The 18488-nt window shown below is 43.2% G+C and overlaps 1 long non-coding RNA gene across 5 annotated transcripts in view; it reads left to right on the top strand.

The window, feature by feature from the left end:
- LOC125388949 (uncharacterized) overlaps positions 1 to 18488 on the top strand; it is a 247947-nt gene that overhangs the window by 9134 nt on the left and 220325 nt on the right. For all 5 annotated transcript variants that reach the window (XR_015001596.2, XR_015001599.2, XR_015001600.2 and 2 more), the window contains exon 2: positions 8862 to 8972. This is a non-coding gene — a long non-coding RNA (uncharacterized LOC125388949). The remainder of the gene's footprint in view (positions 1 to 8861; positions 8973 to 18488) is intronic.

An 18488-nucleotide genomic window follows, 5' to 3' on the forward strand; every position in this document is an offset into this window, starting at 1 on the left:
TTAGGATTAGGGTAAGGGTTAGGGTTAGGGTTAGGGTTAGGGTTATAGTATGTATAAAGGAGGTTGTAGACTGTAAAACACATCAGCAGGAGAAGGGTGTGTTGTTGTTAGGAGAAGGATGTGTTGTGTATCTCAAATCAAGTAGAGTTCCATGTTACTAAGCTGTTCTGTATCCTTGCCTGCCTCAGAGTGACTGAGGGAGACACCCAGTGTCATCCTGACGCCTCCACATGTGGAGACATGTGCACATGCACTCCTACAACATGTTCACACAGGAACATGTGAACACTCATACTAATGAAATGTATTGTGCTGGGTCATGAATTGAGACTAAATGCATGCTTGCCAGGAGCTTCTTGGCCCACTGTGTACTAATTTCCAGTCCCGTTGCTGCTGTGGGCTGGTTAGTGTGGTTAAGGACCCAAACTGCTCTTAAGAAACACACAGTCACCTGAGGTTCAGTTAGAAAGGAGAAATATGCCCCAGCATTGTGCTGTATAGCAGCAGACAGCAGAGTGTGCTCAAGTTCTCCAGACAACTTGAAAATTTAAAACTTCAAAAAAATTGAAAAGAAAAAATAAATATTGAGGGAGATATCTATACCCTGACTCATATATTAATGATATACCATATATTAACATATCGCATGAGACCCTATGAAAATACACAATTTTGTGCACCAATTCAGTAAAGTACCATAAATTGAAATTTGAATTTTTTTGATACTCCTTGTTAGTTTCCTGGCACAGAATCAACCTTTGTGCATTTCATACACAATAATTTTTTTATTATTTCCTCATATAATATGTCCTGACCACAATATCTCTTTTCTCCTCTCCTCCAAGTCCCCACCCCCAGCCTCAGCACCTCCCCTCCCCCAGAACCACTCCTTGTCTGTTTCCATTCAGAAAAGTGCAGACCTCCCAGGGCTATCAATGAGCAAGGCGTACATAAGAAGTCACAATAAGATTAGACACAAACTTTTAAATCAAGGTATGGAAAGGAACCCTGTAAATGGAAAGGGGTCCCAAGGGCTAGCAAAAGAATCAGATACACCCCCACTCGCACTGTTAGGAGTCCCACTAGGACACCAAGCTATGCAACCATAACATATATGCAGAGGAGCTAACACAGACCCATACAGGCTCCGTGATCACTGCTTCAATCTCTGTGAGCCTGTATAAATCCCGCTTAGTTGATTCTGTGGGCCATGTTTTTCTGGTATCCTTGGTCCCTCTGGATCCTAAAATCCTTCTTCCCCCTCTTTGGACAGGTTCCCCGAATCCACCTAATGTTTGGCTGTTGATCTGCATCTGCTTCCTTCCATCAGTTGCTGGATGAAGGCTCTCTGATGACAATTGGGCTAGGCACCCATGAGCATAGCAGAATATCATTAGGAATCATTTCATTGACTTTTTTTTCCAGTCATGTTTGGTTCTCCTCTAGGTCTCTAGGCTATCTAGCTTCTAGTCACTGGCCATTCAGGCAGTGTCAGGCATAGGCTCCCTTTCGTGGCATAGGTCACAAGTTAGACAAGTCACTGATCTAACTCACACAAGTTCTGTGCTACCTTTACCCCCAGGTTGGGTTGGTGTCTCAGTGCCACCACTGAAGTCTTGCCTGGTTACTGAAGAATGGCCTGTTTAGGCTCTGTATTCCCCACTATTAAGTATTTTCATTAGGGTCACCCTTGTAGATTCCAGGGAGTTTCCATCGCACTAGGTTTCCACACTGCCCTTCAAATGCCCTCTTCCAATTCCAGTCATCTCCCCAATATTCGCTCCTTCCATCCTCCTCTCCACTTGATCCCTCCTTTTTCCATCCCCACCTGTCCCCAGTTCACCAGCAAAATCTACTCGATTTCCCCTTCCCAGGAAGGTTCATGTGTTACCCTTGAGCCCTCCTTGTTACTTAGCTTCTTTTGTAGCATGGTTATCCTTCACTTAGTAGCTAATATTCACTAATAACTGAGTACATACCATGATTGTCTTATTAAATAGTTCTTAAGCTTTCTTTTTCTCTCATGTAAAACTGATAATGTAGGACACAAGGACATTAGGACCAGTGACACCGGAAGCATTGAGACTCCTCAGAATGTTTTCTCCCCAGTACTGTTATCCTGAGATAGATCTCCTTCTTTTTTGACAAGTAATTTTTAGAGTTTTCTAGATTTGGACCAGTGACTTTTTGCGATGGAGATCAACTACTACAATCACTCAAAATAGTAGCAAGCTTTTCCCCACCTACTACCAGCTTTCATAAGACTAATTTGAGCCAGACATGGTACCTTGCCCTTGTAATGTCATCCCTTGGGGGAATGAGGCAGGAGAATTTCTGTGAATGATTTCAAGGTCAGACATGGCTGAGAATGGTGCCTTGTCTCAATAAAAACAAATAAATGACCCCTTGCAACAACAACAAGGCCAATATGGACTATTGTCTTCAATTTTTAAATCTTCATTTCATCTTTTCAAGAGTTGATAAGACTTCAAGGGAAGGCAGCGCTGGAGCTAAGCACTGAAGGTTAAGTAGACTTTCCTAGGTAAAGAGAGAAAGTGATGAAAATTGGAGGGAATTCTGAGAAGACCGGCTGACAAGATTCCAAGCATGGGCTTGTGAAAGTGTTTAGGGGAAGGAGATCTCTCTTGATTTGGCTGAAGAAGGTGTTAAATGGAATAAAATGAAGACTTTGATAAGTGGCCTGGGCAAGAGAGAAGGGAAAGGACTAGAGAGGAGAAAGATTAAGAAGTGGTTTTCACTAAGAGTGGGCAACATATCAGAACAGTAGAAGTGTGTGCAAAATATCCAAACCTGTCTTTGACCTCTGTATTCTGTCTTCTCCATCCAAGTTTTAGATGTGAGAGGAGGTGATGAGGGGGTCAGCAAGGATGTTTTGGAAAAGCTCGCTAAGGCATCTTTCCAGGTCTGATTTTATAATAATACCATCAAAGGTGCTTAAGTCATGTGCTGATGAAAGTAAGGAAAGGTGGATCTAAGAGATGGGCAAGAACCAGAAAAATCAGGATGGGTTGGAGGATGCTGTGGTGAAGAGAAAGCATTGTAATTACTTAAGCATTCCATTGAAATGATCAAGATGAATCCAAGAGGAGAATCGGGGTATCTCTGTGAAATTCTGGGCTCCATTTGATACATGCAGATGTTGTGGTCTTGAAAAGAAGCCTGTAGTATAAAAAGTTGGAGTTTTGAAGTTATTAAAAGTATAGATGTGCAAGTTAGTTGTGAAGCAGTAGAAGCAGCCAATAGGTGTTCAGCAACAGCAAGAGAAAACCGGAGATAATGGAGAGCTGTGTTGATGGGAGCAGAGAAGTGTTTGGGGGTGTGGGGCCTCGATTTGCATTTCATAGCACTGGCAGCATGCTCTGCTGAGATGAGGAGAGTTACGGTGGGGATCAACAGCAAAAAGGTGGGAACACTTGAGGCAGGATAATGATACACGTGACTAGATAATAAAACTAACTGCTCTGCCATGGATCCTTCGCTAACAGCCAGAGTCGTCGTCATCCCCAATTTGCAGAAGAAGAAACGGGCTCTGATAGGTTAGATGAGAGTCTCAAGTGGTTCTAGTTAGTGTACTAGAATTTAACCCAAATCCTTTACCCAGTCATATTCTGATTGGATGTGCTATGTGTTCTTAAAGGCAGGATCCTCTTACTCTTTTTAAATTTGATTTTAAAATCTTCACTGTGCTTACTCATTGAATGCGGCAGTGTGAAACATGGATGTTTTCAGCAGATTGTATGTTGAAGATATGACCCATCCCGCTTGCCGCGATCCTCTCTTTTCTCATCCCTCAGTGGGTCCCCTTAAGTTGACTTCTTTCACTTAACATATACATACTTGATTTTATGTGACTGTATGAAATGTAGGAACCACAAGCGAGAGAAAACACATTACTGGTCCTTCGGGGACTGCTTACTTCAGCCAATGTGATTATCCTAGTTGCCTCCATTTCTCCTGCATGTGACTTTCCTTTTCTCCATAGCTGAAAGCAAGTTTTGTTGTGTATCTATATCCCATCTTCTCTACGCATTCCTCTGTTGTTGGGTGCCCACGCTTCACCATAATTTATATGCTGGGGGTAGCACAACAGCTAGCATTGATATACAAATATTTCTGTTTTATAATTACTAGGGAAGGTTTTTTGGGGGGTGGAGTAAGCACCCAGGAGTGGTATATCTGGGTCAAATAGTAGATTTGTTTCTATTTATTTATTTTTATAAACTTTCATACGAATATCCACAATGGCTGGACCAGTTATGACCCTCCAACAGTGCGTGGTTTCAAGTCGTCTATCCTGACCAGCAGTGTTTGCTGTTAATTACTTGACTCTTGTGCTAGCTGGGTTAAGACAGAATCTCAGTGTAGTTTTATTTGCATTTCTTTGGCGATACCTAACAGTGAGGTTGAACAGCTCTTCATACGATTAGTGGCCATTTTTATTTCTTTTTTTGAGAACTGTCTGTTCATTTTATTAGTCCATTTACTGGCCATGATGATTTCCTGCTATCTACTTTTCTGAGTTCTTTGTGTATATTGTATATTAATCTTCTGTTAGATTTATAGCTAGCAAAGATCTTCTCCCATTTTATATTGTGACTCTTCATTCATTTAACTGTTTACTTTGCTGTCCGGAGCCTGTGGCTTTGTGAGGTCTCATCTGTCAATTGTTGGCATTATGCTCTGAGCAACTAGAGTCTCATTCGGAAAGTCTCTACCTAGGTCTAGATCTGGAATGTTTTCCTTGTAGTTTCAGGTCTTACATTAAGATCATTGATCCATTTGGAGTTTTGTCTGCTATGAAATAGAAGAATATAATTTAATTCTTCTGTATGTGGATATCTAGTTTTCTAAGCACCATTTATTGAAGAGGTTGTCTGTTTTCCAGTGTGTAGTCTTGGCATCTTTGTCAAAAATCAGGTGACTTCAGCTGCTTGGGTTTATATTTGAGTTCTTCACTCTATTCCCCCCCCACACCCCGTGTGTTGATTTTGTTACTGCAGCTCTATAGAATAGTTTGAAACCAAGTATGATGATACCACCAGCAATATCCTTTTTGCACAGAACAATGCATTGCTTTGGTTATCTGGGGTCCTTTGTGCTACCGTGTGAATTTTAAGGTTGTTCTTTTTTCTTGGTTATGTTAGTATTTTAGTTCCTAAATGGCTGTTGAGTGTCCTAAGAAGAGTAGACTCTCAGAACTCTTGAATTAAACTGAAATTATCAATTCTTTTGTGTATCAACTTAATGATTTTCCACTTACACTTAGGATTAAATACAGAGGTGTAAAAATGTCAGATTTGATAGTCTGACCTATCCAGATCCCTTTGTAGAAGAAATGAAGAGAAAAACAAAAGAGACAGACACAGTCTCATATAGAGTTAAAAGCGAAACTGAACCTATACCCAGATCTCAGTTTCTCAAACAAGAGCATTCTCACATATTGTGAGAGATGAGAAATCCACATACATTAGTTGTAAGACAGTTCTCTCTCCTCTGAGCTCCCCAGAGTTAGACGGAAATAAACACCATAGATAGGCATTGGAGGACATTTGGTAGGTAAAAGACTCTGGACTACTTTTTTTTTTTTTTCAGTGCATCTTCTCACCATTGACTAAGGGAAGTTGATGGAGGAAGCCAACGCAGAAATTGATAAGCAATTCATCTAAGACCAATCCCAACAAGGACTAAAAGGTTGAATGACACAGGGAATTTAATGTGGATGCCACTGGGGTGCAGGGGATCACCTGTTCCACTCTTTATACAGGTGAAATAGAGTCTCATCCTCCTATGACAGAAAAGAAGAAACTTTATCCCAAGCTAGATAACAGATTATCCGTAAGACCTAACAACAAGGGTCTGGAGATGAGACGTAAACACATCTCACAAGCTCTATACAGGTCGGCTGCTACAGACTCCTTGGCAGTGAGAGGATTATTCCAAATTTTCTGGCTACTTGCTCTGTCACCTGAGTTCCTGCCCAAAGCTAATGAGCCTTTCTTACCAGCAAGTCAGGGAGCTAAATCCCTGAAGGCTGTTTTACGCTCTCATGGATGTTGGTTCTAAGGTTGGACAGACACTGGCATTGCACCAATAGTGACTGTTGGCCACAGTGGCCTCCTTGCTCTGTCACCACCATATGGGACCAGATGGTTCATCTGGTCCGTTCAGCCCAAAGTGTTAGAGTCAGTGTAACCCTACTATGCATATCTACCATTTGGCCACGGGAAGTCCCATCTCATCTAATTCTTGCCAACCTGTTCTGTTTCGGTTCAGTTCCACTCTGGCCTTCCATGTTTTGCCTGTCTGCATACTCTTGGAGGTGGTCACAGACACACCTTACACACACCGTCATCTTTCCACGTTCAATGCTGGGGATGCAAAACAGGTTCTTGCATCTACCAGGCAGGTAAGCATTCAACACTGAGTTACCAGCTCCCTTCCCTCGACCCCCACACTTCACCAAGGATCTGCTCATCTAATCCTGTCCTCGGGTTCTATCTCTTTGTTCTGTAGCAGCCATTTTAAACACACATTAATTTTTTCTTTAAAAACACTTATTCTAAAATTAGCATAAAATGAGATTTATATTCCCTGGTCTGTGGTTTGACGGCTTTAACTCATGTTTAGATTTGTCACCCAGAGCAGGGTACAGATAACATTTGTCATTCCAAAATGTTTTCCCACATCATTGCTTTGTAGTCATATACCTCTGTCATGTCCTGTCCCCACAGCCTCAGATTTGCAAGCATAGGCTATTAATGGACTCCTAAGAATATAACATTTTGGAGAGGTAAGGAATGGCTTGTTCCTCTCAATACAATGTCTTTTAGACTCATCCATGTTGCTGTATGTGTCAATAACTTATTTCATTATTGTTTGGACAGATCCTTACTACTCACCCATAGTGTCCTTGAACTCACGTTGATCCCCTGCCTCAGCATCTTGAGTGTTGGGATTACAGGCTTGAAACACAACATCCAACAAGAATTTATTTGTTTTTATAGCTCAACGATAATTCCATTGTGTAACAATATTGCACTTGGTCTTCCATTCATGAATTACAGGACATTTTGATTGCTTCCAGCTCGGAGCGACTGTAAATAAGATTCCAATAAATATCCATGAGCTGATACTTGTGTGGTTGTAAGCTTACTTTTCTCTACCGTAAATGCCTAGAGGCTTTTAAACTCACCCCTTAATTTGGATCACTTCCCACTTTTGAACCTGGGCTTGTTCCACCCCTTGGCCTCTCACTAAGATCTGTGCCTTTCCTCTCAGATGAGCAGGCTATGTGGATCAATTTCATTTTCATCTCTTCCATCCCACAGCCTTCGCTTTGCAAATGAGGAATTCCCAGAACACAAACCGAGTGGAGCCCATTTGAATTAATCTAAATCTCAGCTCAGCATTTGTTGTGGCTTGGGTTATTGCACCAGTAACGTAGTACCCTCTGCTGGCTGGTTCACAAAGCTGGCTCTGTGCCTGCGATAAAAGAAAAATGATAGGTGGATTGGAGACAAGGGAAAGAAATGGGGTGGGGGAGGAGGAGGGAGAAGGAGGAGTTGTGAGAATGCCCATGGAAATGACAGCCTGACAGGGACACTTCATGTATTTGATGCTACACATATAGATAAACGCTGTAATATTTTTGTGGAACCTTACAATATTGTCTTCTCAATTGTAGGCAAAGATGGGCTGTCTGGAAAGCTGGACCCAGCCTGGAGCCTGCCACCCAGATTGCTAGTTTGTGAAGCCTTCTGCATACAAATGACTCAGATCCAAACATTCAAAAATGATCTTGGAGGGCCATCTGGTTCTCACTGGTTCTAAAAGCTTCATTCAGCCCGGCGGTGGATCCAGTTCAAAAGATAGTAAGAGCTTTTCACAGAGAAGGTTTAATGTGTTCCACTGACCAAGGCTGCAAACTAGCTTTTAAAACCAGTCAGCCATGATGCTCTGAGGGCTGGTGGATGATGACTTTCATAGGTCAATGGAAGTCTGATAAATATTTAATTGGTGATGCGGTTGTATAGTGGTATGAGCACACATACACACAGACACAATTCTGCATCACCAGGAAACATGTGTTAATTTGTTTGGGTGTCTGAATCAGTCTGTGATTTAGACTGAACCAGCATGTCAGGCCGTAAGGTCTGTCGGAGCCGTGTAATCATTGCGATATGTCATTTTTAATTTGTAAAGACAATACAGCCAACCTTGCAGTTGGGACGCTGGCGTTGACTGCCTTTGCCATTTACTCTGCCTGGCGCCTTGCCTTCCTGATCAAAGGAAGGCTTGTGGCCTCTGAAGCTAGGGGATGGAGAATGCTGCTCCGGGAGGATCACAGCATGAACAGGAATGGGAGCCTGTGATCTCAACCTCAGCTTTGGGCTACAACCAAGTCCAGAGACCAGGCGTCAGGGATCATGGGTTGCAAACAGCCTTCTCAGCAAAGGGAAGTGCATATAGTGGGGGGTGGGACTTGATTGTCTATCCTTTTCTGTCAGTTTTTACTGTCTCACCTAACAATAGTGTCCTGGGAGAAATGTATGCTTTCATGCGTGCAGGTACACCAACCCCAAATGTAGCCTATGTTGTGGTCTTGAAAAGTTTTCATTAACACTTGCTTACCCTTTTGCAGGGGTTGCATCTGGCTCCCTGAAGCCCAGCACAGCGCTTGGCATAAGGAAGACATATAAGGGAGTTGACTAAATACTGGGGACAAGGAACAGCTTCTTAAGGGCGCCAATGTATAAAATGACATACATGGATGTTGGGATCTCGGTGAAGTCATTGTACCCCTACTCCAGTTGACTCGGCTTTCTTGTGTTCACTCTTAGTGAATCCCACCTCGGACTGGCCTCGTCTTTCTGAGACTATGGCTCTTCAGGAGATCTTCACTATTGCTGAACAGCTGAGACCTACCATAGTTCTTAGGTGGAAAGAGGTTGGTAAGTGTTTTTTCCAGAAGCTTTCAAAACCAAACAGCTTCTGTGTTGACCTGTTCCTCATGGTTCTTCAGGGAGACAGGAAGCATACCCTCTCAGCAACCGGAAGCAAAACTCAATGATAGATAACCTGCTTGTCTGTTCCAATGCTTCTATTCTATATGAAAGGGCACTTAAAGTGTCTTCTTTACGTGAAGGAATTTAGCAGTATTGGGTTCTCAAGCTCTAGACAGACCTTGGTCTTTAGGGAAGACTCGCGGGAGCTCAGTCACCATTCTTCAGGATGGCTTCCCTTTTCCCGCATTAGAGTATAATTTCACATTGGTGTGCTTGTGTGTATGTATGTATCTGTCGTGTGCATGTCTATATGTTTGTGCATGGATAGAGGCCATACTCTTTGCCTTGTTCCTTGAAACAGTGTGTCTTCACTCAGCCTGGAACTCATTAATCCAGCTACATTGGCAGTCAGGCATCTTCTGTGGGAGTGTCTACCTGCTCTGCCTGCCCCAGCCCTGCTGGGGTTACAGACCTGCCATTCACTTGTCTTTTATGTGGGAATTGAGGGTTTGAGCTCAGGTACTCATGATTATGAGTGAACCCCTTACTCCCCGAGTTGTCTCTCCAGATCCATACTGACTTGAGATATCTTTTTTGGGGAGGGTTTTCCTTTGTCTCTGGTATGAGTTCTTATAGCTCTGGCTTCCATTGAGGCTACGATGATGACAATTCTAATGTGTGTGTTTGTTAAAAAAAAAAGTTGCCATCTTGGCCATTTTGAGATAAAAAGTTTAGCCATGTTAAATACATCCATGTCATCGAGCTACTGTCCCCACTAGCCATCCACTGAGCCTTTCTCATTGGCAAATCTGGCCGTGGCTATTAAACATTAATTCCTCTCTCTGAACTCTTTTCCCAAACTTGGACAACCATCCTTCTACTCTCTGTCCCCATGCATTTGAACTGGCTAACATACCCCATCGAAGTGGATCACTTATCTGTTGATTGCTTTATTGTCACTCGGCATAATGTCCTTCCATCCCAACCACACCAGAACACACACCACAGTTTTCCTTTTCACTTTTTAGGACTGAATAATATTTCATTTTGTTTATATATCGTGTCTCAAATCTCACTCACCTGCTCCTGGACTTGTGGTTTCTTTCACTTCTTTTGTTTGCTGAGAATAATTCTGCTGTGAATATGGGTGCCCAGTTACTTAATGACTTCCTTGTTTCACTTCTTTTGGATAAATATCCAGAAGTGAAATTGAGAGAACAAACAGTCCCTATATTTTTAATTTGCGGAGGTTCCACCCCTGATTTACATAATAGCTGCTCTATTTCACACTCACTGGAGACTCCACTTCTTCTTGAAAATTTCATCATCACTTCTTATTTGCTCTTTTATTTTGTTTTTAATGTAGATAGCCCTGGGGTAGAGTGGAATTGCATTGTATATTTGATCTTCCTTCCTCTCTCTCTAGCTCCCTTTTTCCTTCCCTCCCTCACTCTTCCTTCTTCTCTCCTTTCCTTCTCCCAGTACTAGTGATTGAATTTAAGGTCTCACACATGCTAAGCAAGCACTCTGCTACTGAGATCTAGACTCAGTCTACTTTGTTGGTTTTTCTTTTGAGACAGTCTCACCAAGTAACCCAGATAGTCCTAAGCTTGTGATTCTCCCTCCTTAGCCCTTCCAAGTAGCTGGCATTGTAGGCTTTCACCCTCACACCTGGATGCTCTGCATGTCATAAATGTTCCGATGCTAAATGTCATTTCAGGTGTGTGTCGATCTTTTGTTATCTCGAGAGAACTGTCTGGTCAAGTCCTGTGTCCATCTTGGAATTGGCTTGTTTATTTATAGATGAACATGTCAGTCCCTTCTGTATTTCAGGTCTCTTAGCAGATCCATCCTCTAGCCTCCCATCCAGCAAGTTGTCTCTCCTATTTTGTTACTCTTATCCTGCCTCACACAGAAAAGTTTTGATGCAGTTTATTCAGTGTTTCCTTGGTTGTCTGTGCTTTGGGGGTTACACATAAAACACCATTCCAAATGCATTGCCAGGAAGTTTCCCCTTGTCTAAAAGTTTGATAGTTTTAGGTCTTCCATCTGCCCTTCGTCATGTGTTTTCACCTTCCCTCCCAGGCCCAGACAATGAACTTCTTAAGCTTAGAGGCTGTAGATACACATTGCGGTTCTAGCACTGAGCATGTATCTGGCACCTGAAACATACATTCAGCAAATTATGGTAGAATAGACCTCTTTTACAAGCTATTGTGAGGATAAGTCAAAAGATAATTTCCCATCTTTATAATGGTTACAGTAGTTTCACAAAATTTAACTACCTTTGCGGACCCCAAAGAAATCTCGGAATTACAAAGATAATTTTTGTACACTGTTTACTTCCCCTAGGGATGCCTTAAGGGGCTGTTTAGGCACTTGTGATGATCCCTCTACTATTACTGCACCCGGCTCTGAGTTCCTTCATCATGGGGCCTGTGCACTCAGTTTTGTGATGATGATAATGCCCATGCAGGAGGATGGCTTCTTTCATCTGCACATGTGCCTAGCAACCTGCCTGGACCACTAGGGAAGGGAAACACGGAGTGGGGTGTTGGCCTCGTCAGTCTCATGACCTTGGAGAAGTTCTTCATTTTCTTGAACTGCCATCCATTTTTTATCTAGAGTGAGAGGGGAAGAGTCAAGTGTGTACTTCCTTCCAGTTCTGGAAGCACAGAAACTTAGGTGCTAGCGATAGATCAAGTGTAAGAGGAGTCAGCATTGAACCACCTCTGGGAAGAACAAAGCTAAGGCTCAACACGATTTGGCTTCTCAAAGGAACCTCCATACTCAGGAATGACAATGGCAAGCTACGTGGAGCTAAGTCTACACCTCAGCGTTGAGTTGCAAGTCTTGTTTTCTCCAAGGGCTGGTGCGGGTTGGAAGCAGAAGACAGCAACAGTTGCTGTTACGATTGAATTGAAGGCGTTGAACTTTCAGCCACTCCCGGGCACATTGTCTTGTACAAGGAAATGTGAGTGGCACAGACAGCTGAAAACAAGAGAACCCACTACTGTTGCAGCTTCTGTCTCGAGCATCCTTCACAGGCCTGTGTGCTGACAGTCTGTGGTCCTATTGGGAGGAGGTGGAGCCATTAGGAGGTAGGGTCGAGTGGAAGGAAGTCAGGTCATTGGGGACATGTCTTTGGAGGAGATATTGAGACTGTGGCCATCTCTTTGGTTTTTGGTCACGTTGATGCGAATAAGAATTTTCTGACACAGGGCTCTGCCATGGTGTACTCTGAAGCAACAGGCCAAATGACCAGAACTGTTACTAGGGACATTGTCAGCCAAAATAGCTCTTTTTTTTGTACCATAAGAGCTGCTTATGTCCTAGTGGTGGAAGCTTTAGTAGCAGTTACACTATTAGCTGAGGCCTTGGGTGTTAGTACGTGCTCAGCCCTACAACCCATGTGTCTCCATGGTGACTGTCAATCATATTTGAAAGGCAACTAGAGTTATCATCTTTCAGATAGATGTGGCCTGGATTTCTTCAGCCATGGCAATCACTGGGGCTTTCCAAGGTGATAGCTAAGCCACTATTAAGGTAGCAATCACATAGCGAGACTGAGAATGTCATCAGGGAAAGGACAATGGTTCATGTATTGTTTTACATGTATTTTTATGTAGCAGGTAGAACATGTCTTGCACTATATTTTCCCTCTTTCTTTGGAGGGAAGAAAATGAGGAGGGGCTTTTCTTCTCTTCCTAAGTGACAGATGCTACAGTGGATGCTTATATACATTATCAATGCTCAGACAGTTCTACGGAGGGTCTTTGATAGGATGGGTGCTTGATTCTCAGAGAGGCTAGGTGATTCACTCAGGGCCACACAGCTGGTACTGCACACAGCAGAGCTGGTATTCCTCTGCTGAGTCTCAGGCTAATACTCTTTCGTGCGTGTCAGTGGGCTTGAACATTATGTCAGGCTGATATGTTCTCTGTGGATGGGGATCTGTTTTCCTTTCTTCTCGGTGCTGAAATCGCTCGTTTGCTCCCTTCTTTTAGCTCTGTACACACAAAGATGAGTCCTCATCCTTTGAGCACTGGAGAGCAGGTGCCACTTACTCTCAGTAGAAGCCATTTTTTTTTTTTCAAACACTGCATTTGGTTTGATCCGGGCAGCAAACAATTGCTCCCGAGACCAAGATCCAGACACATATGGATGAGGCTTCATCTGACTGTGACCCTGCCTTTCGGCTTTTTCTTTCTCCCTCTTTTCCTTTCCCTTGACATCTCTCCAAATGCTTACTCTCCTTGGGATCCTGGTGAGTGTGATGCTGTCCAGATGCCTTCTCAGGGGTCTCTGGATTCACAAAAGGCCAAGTTGACGTCCATTCTGCATCTGGTTTATTTGATGCCAGAAGAGTGAGTGCTCCTGTCTCCTGGGGGAGCCAGGAGAGATTTGCCTCCTGCAGAGGTTTGGATAAGCCCCAGCTAATCTCCATGGCTTCTTAAGGGTACACCTGCTTGTCTGCCAGCCAGCAGCCTCCTCGCTCATTTCCCGTGGGAGGGCTGGGGTCAGAGGGCCTCCAGAAAGCCTTTTATCTCCCCTTGCCCCTCTAGCCCCCCCTCCACAGCACCTGGGTCTGCACATAAGACTTCCTTTGAGGAGAGGTCAAGACACTGTCCCTCCCAGAATGGAGGCCAATGCCCTTTTCCTTCCTTTTAAGGCGGCTTGCTTGTTGCATCCTTCTAAACAGGCATCTGATTCAAACTTTATCATGCGTGGCTCAGACTTGATCGCACTGGGGCTAAGCTGATCTGAATTAGTTTGGAGGCCGCCACTGGGCTATGGACAGGTAATAGGTACTCAGGAAACAAAGGGTCTCATTAAGGCCAGCTCACCAATTCAGAAGAGACACACGCCGACCTCCCAGCTATTTTGCCACTCAAGTGAGATGGTGACAAGGGTCATCTGAATATGTCTGAGTACTCTGAAGCATCTCAGCCTAGCTGTGAAAGGGGTGGTCCTTCTCTCTTTCCACAAAGCACATCGTTTTTTCTTCATTTTCTTTCAGAAGTGTTAGCAGTCATGTTGATTTGTTCTCTGTGAGCATTTCAGTTAAACCAGGCGGTAGGAGGTTGCTGTTTGGCATGGGGTATCTTAGAGTTTATCCTGTTTCTCATCATCTTGTCTCTTTCTCTTCATGCCCCACTACCATTTTTTTGTACTCAGACATAGATCATAATTAATGATAATTGGTATGAGTATAGCTCAGAATTTTTAATTAAAATAACAGTGAGCTTACTTTGAACGCACGAAGTGTGGTACTGGCTTCAAATTCCTATTAAACCTACTAATATGTACTGACCTTAGGTTCCTGAACAAAGACAGCCCGAATCCAGCCTTGTGGAAGCTCCATTTTACTTCTAAAGACAGGCCACAGACTTTACCATGAAATTAAGTAAATCACTGTGGTTGATAGGTCGATGGCCAAGTTGGGTCTTGAAGAAAGAAACGGGACATGCGATACTGGTTGCCCTGGATATGGATCAGCTATGATGCTACAAGCTTTTGTGCATTTTGTTTCTCTTCCCTTAATTTGTGTAAAACAGGAGAATTAGTTCATTTCAGAGGTGAGCAAGGGGGACTTGAAGACATTGAGAGATCCGGTGGAATAGGTCCAGTGTCGGAGACACAGGGCTTGCAAATCAAGATGCATGGCAAATCAGGAGTTAAATCGAAATGCCCTTGACTTCTATCTGATTCAGTCTGAGTACAAGCAGACAGTTTGGTAGAGTTTTTTTTTTAAATACGTCACACTACAAAGACGTTCGTGTGTGTGTGTGTGTGTGTGTGTGTGTGTGTGTATGTGTGTGTGTGTGTTTGTGTGTGTGTGTATGCAGGTTGCACATGCAGACTCATATCAGGTATCTTCTTCTATTACTTTCTACCGTATTTTGAAACAGTTTCTTTCACTAAACCCAGAGCTCATCTATTTGGATTCACTAGGTGGTCAGGGAGCTCTGAGAATCTTCCTGGCTTTCCCTGCTTGGCACTTGGGTTCAAGATGTGTGTTTTTTAGGACATTAACTTTTTTAAAGAACATAGTATTAATATCTCTGCTCATTGATGATTTCCCACCTCAGTCTGGACTGCATCTGACTCTGGCTCTAAGGAGACTGGAAAGGCTGAGTTTTTGCTGTTTTAGCTGCGTTGCTTTGCCTTCTCCTCTGCCTGCAGCTTCTCACGAGGTGGCTTGGTCCTCACTGAAAAGGGCTGCACTGTGCCTTCTCTGACACTATGTACATACACAAGTCTCCACACCTCCCTTTACCCGGTAAACGGCACAAACAATGAGCAGACTGACACCAACGGAGAGATTAAGGTCTGGTCCCATAATATTGTAGCATAAAGTAGAAAGCATAAACAGGCAGTGCTGGGTACAAGATAATAGCATAATAGGATAAGTGTGAGAGAGTCAGGAGGCTGTAATGGCCCTGGAGATGCAGAAATTTGGGGAAAGTAGGACAGTATGAAAGCAGAGGCCGTCTGTGGGACCTGGCCAGTTGTGAGCAACTCTAATGAACAGAATATGAAGATCTGTTATACAATACAATACACAGCAATAAAGCAATCATCTGGTCTTACAGCTTTTAGGCATTCTTTGTTTGAAATGACACTATGCCAGCCACGGATGCCTGAGTATCCAAGGTTATAAACAACTGAGCTGTAAATTGCCCCTTATTTCAGATAATTAAAGGTGCAGGAAATAAGTCTGTGAAGAATTGATGTTCTCTTCTTTTCTTGATAGAGTTCCCTTGGCTGCTCGGCACTGTGAAAATTCTTCCTCCATCCCCTTCACACATAAATACAGCATCTATAGAGTACTATTGGAGGGGCTGAAGAAGAAAGTTAGCCTCACTGAGAATGTAGGTGTACCAGGAGTAATGCTTACTACAGTGAACATCATCTCACATGGTCCCCCTTAAAACAGCATTTTAAGGATGGTGGTATCATCTTTATTTTAAAGTTACAAAGAGCTGGGGATGTAGCTCAGTGGTAGGGCACTTGCCTGGCATATGTGAGGCCTTCAGCTTAACAGGCTAGCATTATGAAAAGAAAAAGAGAAGGTTTGGAGAGAGAGGGGATGAGAAGGAAAAAAGGAAGGGAGGGAGGGAGTAGAAGGGAAGAAAGAAAGGAAGGAGGTCCAGTGAAGTAAAAATGACTTCCTTAACATTCCCTAGAGGCCAAGACGGGATTCTGTCTCATCTTGAAAGACTTGTAGGTCTGTTCTCTGTCTCCTTCATTTACTTTTCCCAAAGATGGAAGAATCAGGCGATACATAATATCTTATCTTGGACCCCTCCTAATAATCCATCTACCTTTGGCATAAAATTTTTTCATTGATTGCGGAAATCTTAAATCATATCTCTTTCTCTAAAACTATGGAAGTCATCACCTCAAGCTTCAGATAGTCAGAAAGGCATTTCCATAGTCTAACTTTAATTGAAAGGCACAGATGAGAGCCAAATTAGCCAAAGATGGTAGGCAAAACATTAACTACCACAACAGCAATTCCCAACCCGTGGGTCGCAACACCCTTGGGGGGTCACACCATCCCCTCACTGAGTCACCTAAGACCATCGGAAAATACAGATATTACATTACAGCTCATAACAGTAGCAAACCCATAATTATAAAGTAGCAACAAAAATAATTTTATGGTTGGGGAGGTCATCACAACATGAGGAACTGTATTAAAGGGTTGCAGCATTAGTGAGACTGAAAAGCGTTGTTCTAGAATATACTTTTATTTCGGCACAGTTTAATCTTAACCCCTAATGCTGTATTAAGCTGTGACTCCTGAAGTGGCCAGTGTCAGACCAGAGGTACTCTCAGGGCCTAAATCACCACAGACAACTGAAGCAGAGTGCAGAAGACAACTGCCTTCCATAGGTCCACGAGCACAGCCTCGAACCCATGCAGAGCCAGATGGGAGAGCCTGAAAAACGGACCTAGCTCTGCTGGCTAAGGGGAGCCAAGCGTAGCTTGGTTGTGAGCTTGCTCTGCGTCTCAACTTCTTTCATAAAGTGCACGATTAACTTTCAGACATGAAAAAACAAGACAAATATTGGGCCATTTATAATGCTTTTTGTTACTACCACTAGGAAAACATAGAAGTGGATCGAGAGGATCGTGAAGGCTCATGCCACTTTACCTGCTTGTGGAGAGCACTGCAAGCAGGATCCTCACATGGAGTTTGTGCATTGGCGAGCAACTGTGTGCCTTTGTATCATTTGTGTTTCTATATAGTATGGGGGGGGTGATTTCTACTATAATTCACTGGTTTATTGTTTTAATTTAACAACTTTCTTTTCTTGAAGCAGGAGATTAGCCAATCGAGAAAGACCATCTGACTAAGCTGAAATCGTTACCATTTGAATTTCTCTGCCATCCATTTTTAATGCTTCCACCGCATTCCTAGACAGCTCAATTGCCTTTGAAGACTTCTGCTCTTATTCTTGTGAATTTAGATACGCTGAGGCCCGTCTGTGGTCTCCAAAGCTGGGCACTATAGAAACAAGCCTAGGAGGAGGACGCTGCTCTGGCTTTTGAGGTGGATGCCCATCTTCGGTCTTGGTGCCATCTTGTATGGTCTTATGAGGGTGGGAAAGTGGCTCAACTTTTCCAAGCCTCAGTTTCCTTTTAAGTGAAGTACATCGGGCTCATGTCATAGATATAGAATAACTATGCTTTAAACTAAACTAGCTTTTTGTTTCTCCTAATATTAATTTCACTTTTAGCTGCTTTTAAAAAATTTCCTTTGAGGTTAAGCTATAGTAATCTCCAGTGATTTTGAAGACCTGTAGTGTCCTCTGCCTTCCCCTCCCCTTCCTTCTTCTTCTTCCTTTTTCTCATCTCTTTTATCCTCCTTCTCTTCTTTTTATTCCTCTTTTCCTCTCTGTGTGTGCTTCTGTGTGTGATCTGCATAATTAGTACGTGTGAGTGTGTATAGATACACCACGGCACACTGGTTGAGGTCAGGGGACATCCTCAGGTGGAGGTCACTGTCTTCTTCCTTGGTTGAGACCGGGTCTCTCACTGTTTGCCACCCTGTGTACAAGGTTAGCTGTCCTGGAGCTTTGCGTGAACCTGTTTCTGCTTCTCATTTCTCTACATAAGTAGCAGGTCATGGACACATTGACACTGTGCCACTGTGCCCTGCTTTATATGGGTTCTGGGGATCTGAACTCATATCTTCACACTTTGAGTAGTAAGTGCTTTATCCTCTGATAAAGCCTGACTGAGTTTTTTTTTTTTCCTTGAATTGACCTGATGGGCACTCACCTGTTCGGACTGCTACATCGTCTTCCTTGGCACCTGCCATTGCTGTCCCCACCTCTGTCCTTTATTTTCTCTCCTCATGGATGGAGATCGCAGTACTAATGTCAAGATGGCGGTTGTTAGGGCTTCTATCAGGCACCCTGAGCACAGAGACCATTTTGTCTGTTTGCT

This window comes from Myodes glareolus, chromosome 4 (genome assembly GCF_982192425.1).
Source record: "Myodes glareolus chromosome 4, mMyoGla1.1, whole genome shotgun sequence".
Taxonomy (NCBI): Eukaryota; Metazoa; Chordata; class Mammalia; order Rodentia; family Cricetidae; genus Myodes; species Myodes glareolus.